Source organism: Dromaius novaehollandiae, chromosome W (genome assembly GCF_036370855.1).
Source record: "Dromaius novaehollandiae isolate bDroNov1 chromosome W, bDroNov1.hap1, whole genome shotgun sequence".
In the NCBI taxonomy this organism is placed as follows: domain Eukaryota; kingdom Metazoa; phylum Chordata; class Aves; order Casuariiformes; family Dromaiidae; genus Dromaius; species Dromaius novaehollandiae.
In genome coordinates, this window is record NC_088130.1 from 20,628,737 (window position 1) to 20,650,435 (window position 21,699).

At 42.2% G+C, this 21,699-nt stretch overlaps 1 protein-coding gene across 7 annotated transcripts in view; it reads left to right on the forward strand.

Annotated features, from left to right (window-relative positions):
• Positions 1-1,911: 1,911 nt before the first annotated feature.
• The window catches only part of LOC135324157 (tyrosine-protein kinase SYK), a 56,586-nt gene continuing 36,798 nt past the window's right edge, over positions 1,912-21,699 (forward strand). For 3 of the 7 annotated variants that reach the window (XM_064499755.1, XM_064499761.1, XM_064499762.1), the window contains exon 1: positions 4,855-4,983. The gene's annotated coding sequence lies outside the window, so the exon portion shown is untranslated. Of the gene's footprint in view, positions 1,931-2,716; positions 2,839-3,027; positions 3,046-4,854; positions 4,984-8,956; positions 9,108-21,699 lie in introns of those variants that run through there. The other 4 variants (XM_064499760.1, XM_064499756.1, XM_064499758.1 and 1 more) reach the window with 4 other exon arrangements.

Below are 21,699 nucleotides of genomic sequence, written 5' to 3' on the forward strand. Positions count from 1 at the left end.
AATTCCCCTGGTGTAAACTACTTCTGCAAAAGTACTTCTGCAAATTCCACTGTCTGTAAGGCATCTACAAATTCCATTTGTAATACGAAATAAAGGATTTTTTTTTCAGCTTAACTGAAGAAAAGCCTATTTCAACATACCTATTTGTATTTTCTGTTAACAATCTATTCCCTGTAGCAATGGATGGATTTTGGAAGATGGGCAGTGCGAAGGCAACTGAATACATAGTTCGTAAATTCAAATTTCTGAAGTTTGGAAAGGCTTGTTTATAGAATTACTTTTTATAAATTATATTTGTCATAGAATCAGTATGGTGAAGAAATCAGAATTGAGAATATTCTTTGATGTCTTTTAATCAACTCTATTGTGATTCATGATAGCATAAAAAAATACATTTGAAAGAAATTTCATCACTGCCAAGAGCAATACCCCTCTGTTTCCATTTGTTACTTCATTGTCAGTTCAAGAGGTCATCCAAGTTGTTTTCACTATTCAGGAAAAACTGGCAGATCGCACATGGAACAAGAGCAGCTGATGACTGACGGTGTCACAGTATGTGAGAAATTATTATTCAGTTTGTATTCTATTGGTATTTTTCAATTAGTTTATATCAGGAAAAATCTGGCCTGCATCTACAGTAAAAGTTAGGTCCAACTTTACCAGAAAGAGATGAGGCATTTCACCCACTCCCCATCTCTCCCCTCTCCTACTAGCACTGACTGACATAGCACAATCTTGTAGTTGCAAAGCCTCCCACCACAATAGATGTATTGTGGCCTTAAGCAAAGTCACGTCTACTGAAAGTGGAGCTCTTTTCACATCAACTAGCAGTGACAAGTGTTGAAGCTCCCTCAGATGCTAATGAAAAGTACGGAGGATTACAAAGTTACTTTTTGTGGTATGAATAACCTGTGGCAGGCTATGGGCAAACTACTGGTTTCTACTATATGTATTCATACTGGGTAGGAGATTCCTGAAATTTATTGAACCTCTCCGGAAGCACTAGATGTACTCTGCTCAATTTTGCCAGGCACAACCCTCTCATCCCCCAAAGAGGAATTCCTCCACTGATTACTGGCCTACTTGTATGGAGCACAGCCAAACGGAATAGAAAGGCTTCAGTATGTTCATAGATATAAGAATATCTCATTGTTCCAAGACCCTCACCAAAAATCTGCCTAGCAGAACTCCATTAAATCTCACATGAAATAAAAAAAGAAAGTAAGCTCTGGACACCAGCCAGAAGTATTTATCCACCTTACTTGATTTTAAGGCCATGTAGTACCAGTGATTTTTTTACCAGTTTAAGATGCAACTTCTACTTAAAAAGCAGTTCACAGTCAAATTATGATTTTCAAAAGCCATTTTCTACAGATTATGCTCTGTTCACACTTAGACATTGGGAAAAATTGTGCCACCAAAATACATTTCTGTAATCAGTTTTTCTTAATTCTGTCTTTTCTTTGTACCACGTAGGCAGTGCCAATGAGAAATGGATCTATGCTACAGCAGTTACCAAAAGTTGCATTGCTACTGAGACAGACCAAAAGCAGAGACCTTTTTCACTGTTATGAAATATGAGGATTTTGAACTTTGGCAGGTGTATTATTTATAAGCGTTTTTTGTCCATTTTGCAATGAGGAAAGAGAGCCGGTGTTTCTCAACAGAACGTCATGCCTGTACCCCCACGTTAGTGTAAGCACTGATCTGTGAAGGGGAAGGAGGAAGTGGGCTTTACCTCCCACCAGCACTGGCCACCACCGGACCGTGGCGGGTGTTGTATGACACCGCCATGGCTGAAGGGGACTTGGCAGCTGGGCGCTCATTCCCGGGCCTGCCGAGACTGCTGGTGTCACTCGCCGGCCCCTTGTTTCTGCACCGTAAGATGTGAGGCTGCTGGTGTCACTCGTCGGCCCCTTGTTTCCCCACGGTAAGGCGAGGTGAGCAGTTTGTCCCTGGAGAGTTGCTGGCGAAGGACACTTGCCGCCTTTGGGTTGCGAGGTGTCGTCCATGGTGGGAATCAATTCCCCGTCCCCCAGGGTGCTCGGGAGGTCTTGGGAGAGGGACTTCTGTCAGCTCTGTGCCTTCCTGGGGCTGGGCACGCTGGAGCCGCCTCCAGGCCTGGAGTTCCTGCAAGACTGGAAACACAGGCATTTTTGATTGAATATATTTTTGAGTGAAATACAAGAGGAAGGGCAGATACTGCGCTGAAGCAGGCCCCTGTGTTGCTCCAAAGGGCAAGTGCTCTCCACTCCCAAGAGCTGCGCTCCCACCGAATCACGCACGCGAAGCTGCAATAGGCAGGGAAAGGGCGCTTCTCCTCCTCGGGAGGAAACTCCCTTCCACGCGCTTCCATCTCCCACACACGAGCGGGACGGAGCGGCAGCGGGGCCGTTTCAGCGAGGCGGCCGCCCGCGAGGTGCCGCGGCCGCCGGGGAGACCCGCGTCCCGGGGGTCGCGGGGAGGCGGCTGCTGCTGCTGCCTCGGTGCACGCAGGCCGAGGCGATGCGGGCCCGCGGCGGGCGCGGGGCAGGGGCAGGCGGTGCCCCCGGCGCGGAGGAGGGTGTGTGCGCGCTGACACCCGCCTGGAGGAAGTAGCCGCAGAGGCACCAGAAAACGAGGAAGCGGCGGCTCCAGCGGCCCTGAGCGCGGGTCCAGCCCGCTCCCGCCGGAACCGCGGCCCGGCCCGGCGGTGCCGCCTGAGAGCAGCCTCCGCGGGGCGCCCGCTGCGCCGCGCCGCGCCTCCCCGCTCCGCCCCGGCTCCCGCCGCCCCGCCACCCCCCGCAGGTAGGAGCCGCCGGGCGGCGGGGGCGCCCCGCCAGGCGGCCTGCGGCAGCGGTGAGTAGCGGCGCCGGGTCTCCCTGCCGCCCCGCCGGCGGCGGCGCCCCCTGAGGCCCCCGCGGGCCGTTATGGCCGGGCGGCGGCGGCGGCGCGGACCGTTACTGCCGGCCGCCGTGGAGGTGCGGGCGGGAGGGGGCGGCAGGGCGGCGCCGGGCGGGAAGGCGGCGGCAAGGCGGCGGCGCTGGGCGGCTGGAAGTCGGGCAGGTGCGGTGCTGGGCGGGGGAGGGGGCGTGCGGCGCCGGAACGGGAGCGAGGGGGCAGAGCCGCCAGCCCGGCGGCGCTGGTGCGAGGGGGCAGCAGCCCGGCCGGGAAGCGGCGTGAAGGCGTTTGCGTTGCGGGGCTTTCGGACATGAGTACGAGGCGCCCAGCGCTGGGGTGGCTTAGGCGCAACGTTTCCGTAAGACAGTCGGGTTGAATTCCGTCTTAATAGGTTACTGTGGCGATAGGTTTTTAAACAAAGCCAAGTTTGTAAGAAGTGAGTGTAGCGGTTCGGAGCGGCGCTGTACTAGTTCAAAGATTTGAAGCTTGACAAAATATCTTTAAAAACGCGCTGCTTTCTTATCGGACTTCCTTATTCTGCTTCCAAGAAAACGGCAGTAGTGTCACGACAAGCGCAGCAGTCGGTTGGATGCTGTGGGCCTGCTGCCTGGCGCGCTGCTGCTCGCTTGGCCTGTCCTGGGGCGTCGTTTGCGCCTCTACCCCTGGTAGTTGGCCAGGTCAGCTGAAAGTGATGATTTTTGGGCAAAGTCAAGCGATACTTTTTTTTTTAGGTGCTGCTGGCACTGACTCCAGTGGCAAACGGGGTCCCCATTTGGCCAAAGCTGTATTGGGAAATATTTCCATTTTAAAAGGAAACATATGCCTTTTAATGTAGTGAAACGCTCATAATTTTTGTTGATGTTCTTTTCTGTCGGGCTGCTTTTATACTTTTATCCACAGAAACGTAGATCTCCTTTAGGTTAAATCTGCAGCCTAATCTATAGGCACAGCTGTCCTGTACAGATCTCGTATCAGAGCCTAAATCCATATATTTTTACGGGATCAGCAGCTGTAAATTGTAGCAGCATAGAGTACTTTAAGGCAGCCCACTTAGGGGAACTGACTTTTTTTTTTTTTTTTTTTTTTTAATCCCTCTGTTGAGCACTGAACAATAAACACGCAAATAAGGAAGTTTGAATGTTCTTAATATTCTGACAGTTTTCCTGTGGGGGAGAAAGATCATAGTTTGGTGAAGATAAAATAATTTGGACTAAGGGGTTTAGAATCAGTTAGGATGATCAAAATGGCTGAAATAGAGAACAGCAAATAATTGCTTCAGTTTTCACATTCAGTTGAAATAACTACAAAATCCCAAGAAGAAATACAGTTAGTGTGTTCTGGTTTTGTTTCTGTTAAAAAAAAATATTAACACTGTGAAATCAAAGGTAAACTGTGCTGCTCTTCCATTTTCATGTTGTTGTGGTTATAATGATATAAGAACAGAATTTGATCTGAAGTCTTGAGAAGACAAAAGCTGAATTTATTTTTAGAAGCAGCTAACAGGTGTCTTTTTAAAAGTTGTGTTGAGCACAAAATAACATTTCAGAAGACTGATGGTAAAAGTATAAATTGGTTTAAGCATCTTTAAAGATGCTGATGGCAAAAAAAGAGTTGTATGGGGCATTTCCTTACTCTGCTGTCCTTTCTTCTGGATCTGCCCTGCCAGGGACATTGAAAGCAGAAGTCGCTTCTGAAATGTATGTTGTCGTCAGAGGGCATGGGATCACAATGTGGTTTTTTTTTGGTTGGTTTTTTTTTTTTTTTTTTTTGCAGATTACACCTCTTTTTTCCTTCCTAATACTTTTCTAATATACAATATTTGGCAGCCATCCGTGAGTCCGAGGTATTGCTAATTTGAATATGGTGACTGTAAGAAACTGTTTGCTCTAGCATCTGGATGCACTGGAGCTATTAGGTAGCATTATCCTTTTTTTTGGCTTTACAGGCTTTTGGGTCAGTACCTAGAGGTCTGTGGTATGAGACTGGCTGGGCCAAAGTCTGCTTTCAGTTGAGCGTGTCTAGTTCCAGAATAACACAGCTGAAAAGAGGAACTTGTCTGCTTTTCTATTGTAATTACAAAGACTACGGCGCATGTCTCTGAATGTGAGTAATAGTTACAAACAGACCATTCAAATGAGCTATATAAAGTGACTGCTTTTGTACTTAAAGGTAAAAATGTACTTAAGTGAGTTACTTGCACTGGGGCTCGAATCCTTGTACTGTTCAAGGTACCCATTTCTTTAGTTCTAGCTCAACTGGTCCTTTTTAAAATCTGAAGCTGGTCTCGCAGGTGTTTGTGAGTATGAATAGTAATGTCCAGTCATAAGAATGAACACTTCTCACCTTGCAAGGAACTGCACGATCAGATTCTTAATTTTTCACTTAGGGAAAAAATAGTATTTTATTACAGGAAAACAGGTTTTATAATCAAAATTTAACAGTAGTCTTGCTTGCATTTGACAAAGTAAGAAAATCTTGGAGGAGGAAATGAAAGTAGCTCACCTGATGTGTCAACTGGCATTTATAGAAACACTTTTACAGTGAAACATTTTTTCCCAATATTTGTAGTTTAATTTGATTAATCCTCTTGTTTATTCTCATGAGTAAAAACATCTTAAATTTTGCTGGATCAGACCCTGTTCTGGTATGCAGTATAGTACATTACACAATTATTAGTATTTATTTTGGGCATAGTAAAAATATGTTGATTGCAAAGTTGGTGGTTAAGCTTTGTGTTTTCCTTCTGTAATTTTAGGTTTCAGCAGCAAGGTTACATAGTTGGTGCAGTGTAGTGTGGTTTTATGCTTTTCATTTTACAACATAAAGAGTACTGTGGAGGCATAGAATTAAGCAGAAGGACTGAGAGCAGAAAATAGTCTTTTTGCATTATGGCTGAAAACGCTTGGCCACCGACTTCTGCATTGCCTGTCGGCAATGAGGAAACTTTGCACTGCAACTGCCAGAAGTATGAAGGAGCTTGTACGCTCCCGCATCGAAAGAGGTGAATCCAGGATTTGCTGTAAGAAAGGATAATGGATAAACGTTCATAATGTTTGACACACAATATCATCTGCCTCAGAAAAATAAAATAAAATTGTGTAGCTTGTCTTCACATTCCAAAGTTAAAATTAGGTTGTAACTTCCTGTCTGTGTGCGTGCAATGACTAAGTGACCACTTCTGTAAGCATGTCTTTGTAGAAAGAAGGAAAGAAAGGGGAAAATATTTGAGACCCTGTGGGATCCTAGAGTTCTAAGGACAGTCCAAGATATGTAAGATGCTGCAGCCTTCCCGTTGTACCAGATACCAGAACAATTGCAAACTGAACAAATATTAGAGCCTAAATAACTGATATGCAGAGGTAGGATACAGAGTACTGCTCTGTGCAGTTTCACTATCACTCAGTTTGTAGCTAGCTGATGTTGGGATGTATTAATCTGAACAGCTAGGAATACCATGACTTTTCTCCAGTTTTGTCCTAATTTACTTTGGGATAGTATTCTTCAGAACAGATGAGGGATGCTGGATGTCCCAAATGCACAAAACCTAATATGCATAGCAGCTCTTCCTTTCAAAATTCATGGAGGCGGTGCAAGGAATCTTCCAGTACTGGTGCTCCATAGAGGTAAGCTGGGAGGTCCTGAATGCTTTTGTAAAGCAGTAGAACTTGTGGCACTGTAGCGCATAAATCTAGCCACAGTAGTGAAACAGCCACTAGGCTAGGGATGGAGTTGAATTTGGCAGGAATCACAATTGTGGTTGGAGGAAGCTGCAGAAAATGTGGGCAATAATTGCAGGAGAAGTTGGAACAAAATATGTACAAGGGAGAAAAGCATAGAATTACATAAATATTTTAATATTATCAGGTCCAAAGATATAGTCTAACTATTTTAAAAAATACTTTAAAATCCTTATCTTAAGCAGCAGATTGGGTGAAATGAGTTAAATGACTGGGAGTCATCATATCATGCACGACCCACAGCTATCCTTCCCACACCCTCCTGGATAGCCTTTCTCTCTCTCTCTATTTTTTTTTCCCTGCTTGGTTAAGATAATGAAGTAAGCAAGGGGATTAAAAAAAAAAAGAGGTAAAAAGCCCCACAGTTTTGAGACCTTAGCACAGAACCTGTAGAAGTCAGTGCAGTTTCTCTTAGCTAAACCCAGTGTAAGTGAGAGAGAATTAGACCTGTAGGATGCCAGATCTAAAAAGCTAAAATGTGTGCTGACCACCAAGTGTGAAGTTCTGTTTTTAATAATACTAATTCAGATTCCAAAAGTGACTCTACAAATTTCAGAGGAATTAATCTCAGTTTAAAATGATGTCTCAGTATTTTTTTAGAAACTGATTTTTCTTTTTCTTTTTTTTTCTTTTTTTGGTAGAGTTGCCTGAAGAGTTTATTTCTTCATTTAGACAGGAAAACTGAGTTTAGAAATCAGCTGCAAGTGCAGATGTTTTTTCAATGCTCTTGAAAAATATAGTAGAGCAAAATTTGAACTGAAATATCCTTTTCAGGGTTTCATTTGGAAAGAATACAGAAAAGCGAGCTGATAGGTATACTAAGCAGGTATCTGTGGATAAGCTCCTACTCTGGGAAACTCAGCCCAAATTTGCTAACCTGAATCAGGATAACTAATTCACTCTATGTAAAAACAAAACCAAGGTTCTGACAAGGTGAATATCTCCAACATTTGAAATATAAGGAATGTAATTAAAGTGAGTGACATTAATGCAGTCTCTCTCTGAGACAAAAAGTTAAATTTTACTGCATTTCAAAGAATACATATGAATTCCATAGTATTTTCCTCAAAAGTTAGTAAAGCAAATAGCAGGTTGTTTAAGTAAAGATTATTTTTGTAAATTAGATAATGGGATTAGCTATGTTTTGAATCAGTGGAACATCTCATAAATTTACGAGAATGATGTCCGCATTAAACTAGCGTCAAGAGGAAGAAAGCTCATCGGAGCAATTCTGACTCGGAGGCTATCATTGATGCAGGAGTCTGAGTATGAACAAGGTAGATGGCAAGGGAAGTATTAAGCCAATATTCTGTCCTCAGGTCTAATGTGCTATTGGTAAGATGTCGTACACTGCTTAGGTGAGCTCAGCTTCTTTGTCTGTCTTCATCCAGTGAAAATAACACAGATCTGGTTAGCCCAGTATGCACTTTTACATGCAGAAGTGCAGAAAAAAAGTCTCATAAGGGGAGAGTGAACTAAAATCCAGTGGAGCTCTTCTCTGCAAGGGGTGCAACTCTATTCCCTTGAAAGCAGTGGTATACTGAAGGAGAGATGTTGCTAGCATGGATCTGATTGCCTTTGACTCCCGAGACCCAAGTGTGGTCAAATGCAGGCAGCTTCTTGTGGCTTTGTGTCTGGATCTGTAGCAAACCCATGAAGTCACTTGAGTGCTGAGCCCATCTGACAGATGGAGGGCAGCCACACTATCCTGAGCCGTATCTAGGCGTTGGAAACATCTGAACCTACATACTGCACTGAGGAGGCACAGAGCCCAAGAGAACAGGCGTACAAAGAGGAGGGCTTCGCAGCCACCCTGCTGCAGGCACGCCCCTTCGTGCAGGAGCTGCTCGGCACCAGGTGGCCAAGAGCTGAAGAGGGGCCCTGGCATGGCACAGGGCACGCTTGCGTTGCCAGCCTTGCGGCTGGACTGGGGTTGGTGAGGAAGGCCGTGCCTCTCCATCCTCCTCTGCCTCGATTGGTACCCGTGCACGTGCCAACTGATTGCTGGTAGTGAAAATTACGTTGGATCATTCATAAGTGTAACAACTGATGTAATGCAGAGGATGGCACAAAGTAAGAAAACGAACCTGATTACAACATATTTTTCCCAGCTTGGCAGCTTGTGATGCAAGAGCTCGGGAAATACAGCCTGCTGGCCCAGAACGCGCAGAGGCCAGGTGCATCCTCTCTGTGCCTGGCGCGCGACAGGGGCCTCGTCAAGAGCATCGCACCCGTCCAGATGCTGCCACCAGGCTTCCTCTGTGGGAGGGGAGGGGAGGGGAGGGCTCTGCTCTCTGTAGTAGCATTTCTGAAACGCTCTCATGCTGTATGCGAGAGGTGAAGCATGTGGTTAATCCAAGTGGTCGTTTGCTGGCTAGAAGGGATTCCCACCCATTAGAAGACTGCTTGATCCATTGCCTGATGCAATTAGGGGTGAACTTTTGCTGGCTGGGCTGTGCTGCTTGTGCTGAGGATAGAGGATGGTGTGAGGTGAGTACACAGACTTCATCTGTGAAAGCTCTTGATTCATGCTAAATGGTATTGGGAGCTTTTTGTTGTGTAATCTGCTTTTCTGATACATACCTCCTCACAAAAGCTGGTTGGGAAGAGCTGGCTCCATTGCTGTAGGATGCTGTTGTTGGAGAAGCCTCCCTTTGGGTTGCCTCCTAATTAGAAAGCCATTATACAGACTTTACTTAAGAAATTGATCCTTAATGTTGGCAGTGTTGCTATGTGAGCTAGTATCACATCTTCCTTTCAAAAAAAATATGCTTGTCCTTTCTTCCATACTTCGCTGAGTATGAACTGTTGCCGAGTGTAATTGCCAGCAGGAGATGAGCCAGTGTCAGTTACGTTGCCTTTGCAGCAGAGTGTTAGCCTTGCTATTTCCTCATACCGAGAACATTTCAAAGAGTAAAGTAACTTGGCACAGTTTTTATAGACTCTAGGAAGTGGCACTGAAAAGTCTTTATCAGCTTTGTAGCAACTTGCCTATTCTGGGAGCAGGGAAAGCAGGCTATTTTTCTTCCTGTTAGAATCTTCTACCTTGAATAGAGCAGGATGCTGCAGACTGTGTTTCGGGTGACAGATGACCTTGATCTGAAGGAGGAACCTGCCTAAATTTGCTGTTCTAACTCACAATGAGTTCATTGAGACTTCCATTCAGCAACAGGTTCTAGCAGTCCTGGAGACAGAACAGTGTGTTTCAGTGAAACAAATTAAGTAAAATGGGATGCAATTGTTCTTGTTTTGTTGATCACTTAAAGGTGTGTGATTGCTAATATTCCCGTCTGAAAAACTGAGGTAATAGTCTAAAACATACAAATACAGACAAGGAACTAAGGCTGAGACAGGCAAAGCTGCACAAAGCAGTCTACACCCTCCTAGTAACTTTGGAAATGTCAGGCTGTAACAGCTAGTTGGAAAAAAAAAAGTTGTCAAATGCTTTATGGAAGCAGAAGTCAAACAGATCTTTTGAGTCTTCACACTACTAAAAGCAAAATGTTGTTTGTTGCCAATTTCCAAAGAAATGTGGCCCTGAATAGCTCTAAAAAGGAGCCAGGCATTTTGTTCTAGTCCTATGATGGCTTTGTAACTTCTACTCCGGTGGAACAATGTTCAATTTCTGCTGGGATATCTCTTACTTTTGAGGAGGAGGTTTTACTTTTCTTCCATCTTCTGTTTGATAATAGTGACTTCTTCCTAGAACTGATGGCAATTGAGTTCAGAGAGATGTCTTGTTCACTGGAGTGTATGCAAAAAAAAAAAAAAAGGAAAAAAAAAAAGGAAAAAAATCCTACGGAATGACAAACAAGCAAAGCTATGGACTATGTCTGTATCCAAGTTCAGGGCCTGACCTTCTGAATGAAGCCAAGCTATCTCTGTTCTCACGGTAGTGAGAATCTACAGTATCACCAGAAAAATAAGAAAATGGAGAACCTTGAAAGAAGATTTTACAGTCACTTTTAGTGAAAGCCTGATGGAAGTTTGATGTGCCTTAGCTTAACTGTTTTGCCTTGTCCATAACTGTTTTGTCATAGCAGCCTCTAGATTACAACCTTAGTCTCCTGTGAAAAGAGGAATATATTCCATTTGGAAACATGCTGTGCTGAGATACTTAATATCACTGCATCATTGAACCTGAAAATATCCAGGACATTGGATAGAGAGTTACAGTTATTTTTGGTGATTCTCCTTGCAAATATACTGATAGCATTTTTATTTTATTTCTCACATGTTCTCGGTGACTTTGTAAGTTCATTTCACAGCTCTGTCTGAGCTGCAGTAATAGCTTCTGTGTATCATATCTCAGTTAGAAGTTTTAGTTTTTACCCTGTGAGTGCTAGTAATTCTCTTCACTTGTATCTTTTTCGGTTCTCACTTGCATCTATTTCAGTTCATTCCTTCTCTTTCATGACATACTTTTAAGAGAGCAGATAGTCTCCACCCTGTGATGATTAAGTGTGAACTTTGAGAACAACTTAAAGAAACCAAATCTGACTAGTAATCAAACAGGTGTAAACACACAAGATTCAAGACATTATTAGGCCTCCCAGGAGGGGTTCTGTCAGGCAATAAAACAAAGTCCCAAAAGTAAAATCTTGCATTACGCTTCTTTTTCTAAAAGTAGCCAATTGTGTTGCCCTGTAGTGATGAAGGTCTGAGTCTACCTGTTTCGCAGCTCTGAAGCTGGACAAGGACCCTAGATGGAGAAGAGACTGTGATTCTTAGGAAGTTCCTGAGTAATCTTTTAGCAAAGTTCAAAGATATCTTGCAGTGCCCCTTCCTATCTTGTATATCTGCATCAGACTCCAGATGTTTTTTGAACAGTTCTTGGTTGTGTTTTCATACAGCAATGAGCTGCCTGAAAGTGCTTTCTGAATCACAGAAATAAATTCTGAAGCTCTGCTGGAGTACTCTTCTCTTGAAGGACAACATCCAGCTTTGGATAGACACAACATTTTAATAAAAAAGTATGAATATGTGGAGCAGTGGAGGATTTGCTTTAAGTATTCACAGAAAGTCTAAATGAAAGCATTAGCCTACCAGCAGCTAATTTCACATCAAGTTCAGTCATTCTGCCCTTGATTCCTATGCAAGTCAGAGAATTTTTAGTTCAGGTGAGTTAGAAACAGAACTGAGCTCTGTAATTTCTGTATACCCAAATTTTATGACCAGTGATTAGAATGATTACATTGCTTTACAGGTAATTTTGTTTTGGACAGCAGTATTCACTTTGTGATCCTTGAATACTCATGAATTTCTCTTTTAAGAGTTCATGAGAAGTAATTTAAAAGAATCAAGCTCTTCTTCAGCAGGTCTACATTTGCTATACTGGTCTTCACACATATACCAGAAAATCTAGGGGAATCTGCAAGTGAAAAAAAGTTGAGACTCGCTGCTTAGGTATATCAAGTTGTTATTTGCTTCCTGGAAAGGCCCTTAATTTGAAACAAAAGTAGAGAGGTACTTTACATGTCACATAACTCAGCTAAATAGTTTCTGAAGCATTCAGAGGTAGCTTTTGCCTCCTTCAATGGACTTCTGCTACTGTGCACCCCAACCCAGGCTTTTTTATCAGCATTAGGAAGAGTTGGCTCTCCCTGTACTCTTCTTAGTCATTGCAGAGCCACAGGTGGTGTTGGTGAAGCTCTGCCTGTGCCCAAAAGGGTTTGTTCACACCTTGTCGCAGTGGGGTAACTTTTTCCCAGGAGACTAGAGAAGGGTCTGCCAGGGGTGTCTTGAATGCTTTCCTTTGGATGTTAGTAAATCCCCACTGGTTCCATTCTTATTTTGATAGCTTAATGGGTACCGATCACAGTAAACTACTTCGCCCGAAAGGGAGCATGCTTCCATCCAAACAATGCAGTCTGTTTTAGGGTGGAAGTGTTTGCTTTGACAGGAGGCATCTTTCTGCTGGAGGCAGTGGTTGCATTCGTGGCAGCCTAAGAGTTCCTTAGGCAGGAGGCTCAGAAATGGTCACTAGAGCGTGGCCAGGGTGGGGAAGGGAGGGTTACGTTAGTTTTCTTTTTCGAAAGAAAAGTAAAAAGCAAAAAAGGTTTTCTGTTGCTCTTGTTTGGGTTTTTTTTTTTTTTTTTTGGCTTAAATATGTGTGAAAATAATAGGGTTTCTACCCCCAGGGAAAAAAGTAGCTCTAATTCAGAAGTGCCTGACAGTACTTTTTCAGTAACGTTCTGAGCTTTTGAAAAGATCAAAACATAAATAATATTTCAGAGGAAAACTATGACTTGTGAAAGGTTGCCAGAGTTAGAAAAGTCCGAAAAGGAAGGTGTTATGAAAGAGACAGGATGGAGTCCTAGCATCGAAGAAGAAGGGTTTCCACTGAGCTCTGCCCCTCTGTGACCTCAGTACAAAAGCTCGTGGAAGGCACCAAAGAAGCTTAAAAAAACTCCAGAATAAATTCCATTTTTTAGAAGTCACACTGTGGCATAGGAGACTCCTAAATAACGTATGAATGCTGTGGTGCTTTTTCTAAGCATCTGTTTGCCTGACAGCGGGGCAGTAATAGTGTTGCCAAGTCAAGTAGTATCTCCTGAGGAAATATTTCAATAGCTACAGTGCCCAGAGTCATCTGATGATACCAGAGTGTCAGCTGCAATTTAGAATAAATGAGGGCCTTTCTGACATGCTTCAATGTAGATAAAAACATCTGTCTAACCTTCTTCCATATAGATAAAAATGAGTTTGGAAAGCAAAGCCAAAGAAAAACATTTTTTAGATCGCCCTTTTTTTTTAATGCTTTGGATGAATGAATCTGTGATACCAGAGGGAAGAAAAATGACGTTTCCTCGAAATCTGGTAGATGAAGCCTCAATATCACCTGTTCAGCAGGCAGTTTTCTGTTCTTAATTGGCCAGAAAGCAGAGGACCTGCGTGAACTAGGAGAAACGTTGTTTCATCTTAAGCTGAGAAAGCCACTAGCAGCAACTCTGGAAAACGTGAGAACACACAAAACCTGCCACAGATTGGCAATCCCACAGATTACTGAGAGTATTGTTAGGTCCAAGCTGAGAGCACCTGTGCAGAAACGTCTTCTGGATCCAAAGATACCACACTTCCTGCTTTGCTTCCTGACAGAATTTAATTAAACTAGAGTTCTGTTAAAGAATACATCTCTGTTTAAGAAACCTAGCAGGAGTGCAGTAGTTGTCCTAAAAACATTGCAAAAAATCAAAAGTACATGAAAGAAGGAGAGTGTTCCTGAAACTGAACTGCTGTAAAGTAAAATAGGTACCCAAAACAGAGACTTCTGTAAAAGTGCTAAGGAAAGAGACCAAAGTTGAAGCAACAGTAAAAGTGGAACGTGCTTAAACACTGACAAATACATTTTGTGCATCTGTCAGTGTTACCCAGGAGTGCGTGGAGCAATAGGAAAGCCTTTGGAGTGGAAAGAAGGCATATTTTAGAGTCTGAAGTGCAGAGAAAGAATAGTTGACCTTGATGAGTGAAGTGTGGTGATGCTGGAGTCTGAAGGAGAAGATGCAGAGATCAGAGACATCCTTTTGGTTGTAGAAGGAAAGCAGTTTTCTTTTCGTGGCGACGGAGGCCTGAGCAGGAGTGGTGGAAAAGTTATCCTAGGCTGCAAGGTGGTCAGATAGGCAGTAGGTGGAGACTGAGACATGCTGCCTTAGGCTTCAGTGTGTAGTCAGGGCTATTCCCCAAGGAAGACTGGGATCCTGCAGGAAACATGATGGTGATCCCATGGACATCTGTTTTGCCTTTGAGCCAATACCACAGGCATCTCCTTCAGTATGGTGAATTATATGGAGACATTATATGGAGATTATATGGACATTACATGGAGATGCCACTGTCTATAAAAGGTATAAAACTCATCGTTGTTATCAGTTAAACTAGGGAAGATCTCAGATTTTTTGCAGGAGGTCAGAAAGTTCACCCTGGTGTCCTAATCAAACTCTAGTTTGCTAGAACTTCAGCTTCTGCTCCACTTCCTTCCCTAGCTACTTGCTATTAAACACTCACTGTGTTCTTCCTCAATATCTGCATAATATTCTCATAAAAATTCCTCTCCTAAGGTCTGGATCGAAATAAAATCTTCATGTTTATGCAGGAAGGTAAAGCAGGTGTTTAAAGGTAATCTGATGAATCAAATTAAGACCATCATTTAGCTGCCTAGACAGACTGGAAGGTCATTTTAAAGCTGAAGGTGAAGAAATGAGAACTGAACGATCTTTTAAATCCATTTTATTTGTTAAAATACTATAAAAATATGAATATCTGCTTTAAATATGAAGCAGTAACAGTGGATTTGTAATACTTTTATGGTAATGATCTTGGAGTTTACATCAGTATGGAATGTACCATTAAGGTTATACTTACCTCTGAAAGTACCACAGTACGTAATGTACTTAATGAAATCACCATCAAATGTATATTTCTCATTCTATGTGTACTTAATTCCTTTCAGCTTTGATGTGTGTTACATAAGGAGAAAGCATAGATAAGAATCTTAGAATGAAAAATTGTAGTGCTGTTCAAAGATGTACTGGTCTTGCTTTCAAGAATACTAGCTAATCCAAAATTTTTGGAAAAATTGCATGTTCACGTTGTTCAAATTTTTTTTCAGGATATAATCAGGCAACCGTAGAAGTTAAAAGTTAGATGCTTGGATCTGTTGGTTCACCCTGCACTAGAACAGTATTTCAGTCAGAGTTTTTCATCATTCTGTGCTGTCTAGTTATAAATGTGCTGCAGTATAACCATTCTTGCAGTTCTTTTGGAGCCTTTCTTCTGTCTTGCCCATGCAGAAGAGACTCACTCTATACTTTACTTTCAGACATTGCTCACAGAACATTACATTAAAAAACAAAGGTAGGAGAAAAATTAACCCCATTCAAATGAAGAGCTTAGTCAGAGCTGTGTCTCACCACTACATGGCTTTTGGACTTTGGTCTCAGTTTAGTGCCTTTACTCATCTTATTATAGTTGGATGAGTAGACCTAACCAGCTGTCCCCAGGTCTCCTTCCACATTCTTGTTTGGTCTTTGTAATGAGATTCATATTTCTACATATTATTGTCTAGTTAGAGTAGAGGTTAGTGCCTCAGTATCACTGTGCTTGCTGCTGTGCTAACCTTTGTATAAAATAATGGATTTATCCTTGTCTAAGTAGGTGAGGTGAAAGAGAAGCAAGCTAAGGGTAGCCATGTAGACAGCAGAGGTTCATTTCAGTGCTTTCCCAGTTGAGTCGTACTGTCTTCCTGAGTTTTGCTCTTCTATTTTGTGTGAATATTCTGTTTCCCTAATGCATGATATGCCAAACTCTTGCCTTAAGTTTGGAGTACTCGCTGTCTGCAACACTGAGCACATCACTGGTACAGAGGCTACCTGAGAGGAAGTGGGAACCTCGTTTTCCTATGTATTTGCATATTGCCTTTTTTTTTTCATGCAAGATAACCACTATATTTGCTTGCACTTGTAGCTTCCTTAAAAGTCAAGTGTCATGGCTATGGGGAGAGCTGTACTTTAGACCCTCTTTTACTCTTATGTGCAAGTGCTTCCCTCGGGTAACCAACCACACTTCCTTCAGCCCTCTCAGGAGTGAAGTCTTATGTTTAGCCCTTTGGGGACTGAATCTCCATCTCTCAGCCTTGCATTTGTAGCTGCGCTAACTTGGCGAGCTCAGCGTTATTTGGCCCCTGTAAGAATTGGGGGGGGGAGAAAATGTGAATCCAGATGCATTCTCTTTTATTGTTTTAGTGGTCCTATAAGGATATTTGAACTCTGGAAAGGAAGGGAAGATGTGAAGGTCCAAGAGAACAGCTATCTCAAACCTACAATTTCTTCCAAAATAAATAAGAAGTTTTTAAATATTATTTGATGTTTCTATGTATATTTGGCTCCTTGCATGTCTGTGTAGCTGGACCGTGTCTGGACTACATAAGTCCAAATGTTTCCAAATGTTGCCACACACCCGCAACACCCTTTGTGTATTAGGCAAGCTAAAGAAACCTTTTCTGAACTTTCTCAACACTAGCCTGTTTTGCGAATGTGTATTTGGAAAGCCTTTGTTGTCTGAAGCAATTATGAATAAGTGGCTTGTGATATTCCCCATATTTTAGAAACTTTTTATAGAAGATATTTGTTTGTTTGAACTTTGAACTTCTCCATCTCATGTTCTGAAGAACTAAGAACTAGTCCCTCATCTCCAGGGTTGAGCTACAGGTCTCTGCCACTGACATTCAGAGGGTAGAACAGGGGATTTTTTCTCTTTTCTAGAGACTATAAACTGTTGAAAAGGAACAACATTTTAAAATGTACTTATCACAGGAAGACATTAGGTATAGAAATATTTTTGCCTAAAAAGTGAAGAAAAACTACTGTTTTTTCCTCATCTTTAGCTAACAATGAATGGCATCTTGCCTAAAAAAGTCATAGGATTACAAGAAATTAATTAGGTATGAGAGTTATTCTGACTAACGTGAAAATGCAGGATTTTTGTAGAAGCAAGTTTTCATAAATTCAGACTCCTGAATTTGTTGTATTGCAAGTAAAACTCTTAAGTTAGAACAGCAGCATGAGAAGTATCAGCACCTGAAAAGCATCCATTGGTCACCCGGCTGCAGCAGGCCAATGTTAGCATTGGCAGTGGAGGTTTCTCATATACCCCCCTAACATATTGCCTTGATATTTTTCTTAGTTTCCCTATGAAGTTTTTATTGATCTTTCGACAGGAGTAGCATATGCTAATTTTAAATATGGAATAACCTAGAATATGACATATATTTTCACTAAATAGGTCACCGACATTCTGTAGTCATGTCTCTTTGTGAGAAGCAGCAATACTCAGCAAAGAGCTTGAAGTCTTATTTATATTAGTTGTGTATTTAGTGTTATACCTAAGTACTTGTTTTCTGTGAAAGACTATATGAGCGTGCTTTAGCTTTTGCAGGGAGTGGCAGGATTAAGTTCCCTGAGTATGCACTCTCGTGTTCAGGGACCTTCTGGTCCGTATCAACTCAAACTCCAAATGGATCTTCAGCACATGCCGGTGAAACAGTGGTTTTGTCATGGACACTGTATCATGAGTGTGTCAGAAAATAAAAACCTCTTCCTGGATAATGTTAAGACAATAGGACATTTGTCAGTAGTCTAGCTCTTGGAAATAGGCAGGCAGCCTGCCTAAAAGAGAGCTCTGAGGTCATAGTCTCAATAAAGAAATCCAAGATGTTTGAATGCAGACCTATCACAGATACTTTTACCAAACACGACTCCACCATAACTACTCTTCCTTCAAAATATTTTCTTCTGTCCATCTGTGATGCTGTCAAGTTGGGGTCCAGAACTTGTGATATTTGTTGTATTTTCAAGAAAGTTCTGACTTTGATGTGAAATAATCACTTATATTTCAAATATTTTTTCATCTGGTTTTCTAAAGAACAAGGCTTATGCAGTCACTAGACTATCAGTCTCTCCCTGGTAGCTTTTTAACTTTAATCAAATTTTTCAGTGGACAGGATCCCAAGGATAGTCCAATAAATCATTTATGGGAATAAATAAATGTGTGGAGAGAAGAATGAGCCAACACAGTTCCTCCATTGCAGGAAAATATGAGCTCAACATTTTCAACACATACCTTTTTTTTCTTTAATCCTGCAAACAGCACATTCCTAGCTGCAGCATGTATTTCCCAGATATCCAGTAGTTAGCAGATGAGGAGAAGGTGCGGAGTACTTGAGAAGTGGGAGCATGTTGGGGTTTGTGAGGATTTTGGAAGAAGGAGCAAGAGGGAGCCTAATGGGAGGAGCTCAGTTTATTCCTTGAAGGCCGTAGTGCACTAATTCATAGGAAAGCAGGCCTAGTTCACGGAGCAGTTTGCTGCTTCCGTGAAAGTTTTGCATGGTGTTCATTAATTTGAGTTAAAGATGAACAGGAAAAAGAAGATTGAAAGGCAAACCAATTTTTCCTTTTTTGCAAACTTCTAGACAGTGTCTGCTTCCGAAAAATGGTTCAGACAGAGCAGTGTGACTGATCAACAGAGCAGAATGACTGACCTACTTGCCCAAGACCTCTACCCCTCCGCTGGCATGGTGCTGAGTCACTCGTGCTTTGCCCCTTTGCCACCAGTGCTGATGATACTTTTTCAAGATCAGGAGGTTTTGCTTTTGCGTCAAACTGAATATAAAGAGGAAGACAGAATCCAATCTTTGCACCCAGTTTTTGAATAGCCATACAGGATTCTTCTCAATGGCTTCTGTGATATATTTGGGGGATTTTTATTAGAGCCTCCTTTGTTAACCTTTTACTTCTATTCCTTTGCCATTTTAAATACTACTTTGAAGAGAAATAAAGGAAAACTGGGTCACTGAATAATAAGAAAAGAACCCTTAAAGGAAAGGTCTTTAGCAGATTTAATTTGGGCATTTCACTTCAGTGGTACTACACCTGTGTACAGCGGCAGAGTTTCTGACTACCTGCCTTTAGTCAGAGTGAAGCTCTGACTCAAATCCACAAACTCTCTAATTGCTTTAACGAAGCTAACGGTTAAAACTAGAGGTATCATCACATAGTAACATACATTCCAGAATTCATATACTAGAAAGGAATGTATAAAGGCTGAATTTGTCAAAACCTATACCCTTTCACTTGCAGATGTAAACCTGACCGTTCTGGGTACAGGTTGTTTCTTTCTAGCTTAAAATGGATCATAATGGACTTTAAATGGAGAACGGTGTGAAGAATGCAGCCAGCAGGCAGGAAGATGGTCCGGGACAACACCGTTACGTGTTAGCAGGTCGGTCTTTTGAGAGTTGCTGAAATTCAAGCTGCAGCAGGAAGTAACAAGGGCCGGTTCCAGTCCCGCAGTCCTTCAGCAAAGGAGCCTCCCGAGCACAGAGCATCTCCGTTCTCAGCTGGGGGGATCCCAGCCCCAGCCTTACTGGCGTATATCCAACGGTCATGCCAAAGGCACAGCTGCAGCTTGTGTAAAAACACTTGAACTATTTTCAGATCTGATGGTTTGGTAATGACAGCACTGCCAAAGCAGCAGCGTGAAGCTGGGCACTGACTAGTTTCCGGAGCATTTGTCCAGCCTCTCAGGTGAACTTTTAAACCCACAATGAATGTTCTGCTGCAGCAGCTTCACTACTTTTTATATCTGAGATGAATAGTTCAATTTAACTGGGTATTGCAATGCATCCTACTCCTTTGGAGAGAAGTTCAGAACATGTTTTAGAAACAGAAGAGAAGTTGTACTTGGAGACTGTTGGTCCTATTGCTGGGCATAACTATCTTTTCTGTTTTTCAATGTGTGCTGTGACTTCTAGTGAATAGGTACAGGAGTGTTCTGAACATTTATTTTACTATTCATGAACATGCTGAATGATCAGCAATGGAAAAACTTGGCGTTACAGAGCACACAAAAAGCAGACCACCCAAGAGAACTTGCATCTGGCTGATTAATACTGAAGGGAATATAGCAAATCTGAGACTAACCATTACTCTCAGAAGTAGCTTGATCTCAAACACGGCAAAGTCAAAGTGGATTTTAATTTCAGTTGCTGCTGTGTCAGAATCTTTAGTAGCCAGACAGCACGAGTTTGTAACTCGTTTTTGTCTTAATTTTAAAGTTTTTTACTTTATCCTTTTTAGACATAAAGTTCCTTGTAATCTTTTTTGTAGATGTATGAGTCTAAAGACTGCAGGTGCTTGGAAAAGGATGTGTATGCTTCCATAAAAATAAATTCCCACAGGTAGAGAGTGCGGTGGCGTTTTTTTTTGTTTGACTTCAGTTCACTAAAATACTACTTAGGTGTTTTGAACAGCTACCACACAACGCATGCACTATTCTTCGTGTGAGGACTATTATGGACTGTTTTGGCTTTCTTTTCAGTTATGTGCATTTAGAGGTACAGCTGTGGTGGAGGGCCAAAACAGATTGTGCTGTATCACATTTCTGTGTCCAGGCCCACCAAGGCGCTGATGACATTAAGGTTTGGCAGCTGTTGTCCTCTTTGTCCCAACTGCCTCTGCTGTTGAGGGCCATAAAGATTTTCTGGGCATAAAACTCCCTCAAAATTATTCTTGTTTGGTTGTAATTGTGCCAGATTTTGCTATCAGTTTCTACGGCCTTCTTGGAAACCTAGCAGCAAACCTGTTTCCTTCTGCTCTCCCTGGCAGTGAGACTGATGACTTGCACCCTGCCTTCAAGGAGCACTGAGAAGGGATGATGAGTGTTCATCTCCTAAGCAGCAGTGTCTGGTACAGCATGGAGGAAAGACAATGCAACAGGGGTGTCTGAGAGCCATGAGTAGGCAGGGGTGAAGTGCATATAAGGAAACAGGATATAGAGCAATCCCGGTCTCTCTATTTATAAGGACTTTCAGAGTAATAATAATCAAGCAGACCATTTTCAGTGGAATGTTTCTGAAGCTTTATGTATATAGAGATTTTAATGAGAAAAAAAATTTTAGACAACAGTTACATAGTGGAATTCGTTTCAACCTGGTGTTACAAAGAAAAAAATCGCATATTCACTTTACAGAGCCTTTAGTCCTATATTAGCTGCTCAGAGGAAGCATTCAATTCAAGGAAAGCCTTCTTTGTCTTCATCTGGTGCAGGCAAAATTGCCCTTGCAAATGGTGTTTTGTGCAGAATGAATCTTTGATGGTGAGTTACCGGTGACTGCCTTCTGCTGTCTCTTCAGTTATAGCTTGCTTTTGCAACTAATAATCAGAAGGTACATGAATAGATCATTTGGATTAAGAACATGAATGTTCAGAAGAACCAAGAGATTTAAAAGGGAGAGGAGAATGTCATCTTTGTTGACAAAAATTTCTGAAATATTAACTTCAATATAGTAAGTAAGTGATCATCTTAAACCACTGACTTTGGTTGCAGACTGCAAGAGTATTAAATAAGATGGTGTATGCACCTCTGTTTTGTAGAGCTGCAGTAGCTCCACAGCTCCAATTTGTCCCTTCTTTGGGAAGGCAGGAGAAGACTGGAAGATTCACACCACAGGTGACAGGTCACAGTCAGGGCCAAGCCTGATTTTTCCATCTGGTGTGAGCCCTGTGCGTCTGACTTGTTGTACGCGCCA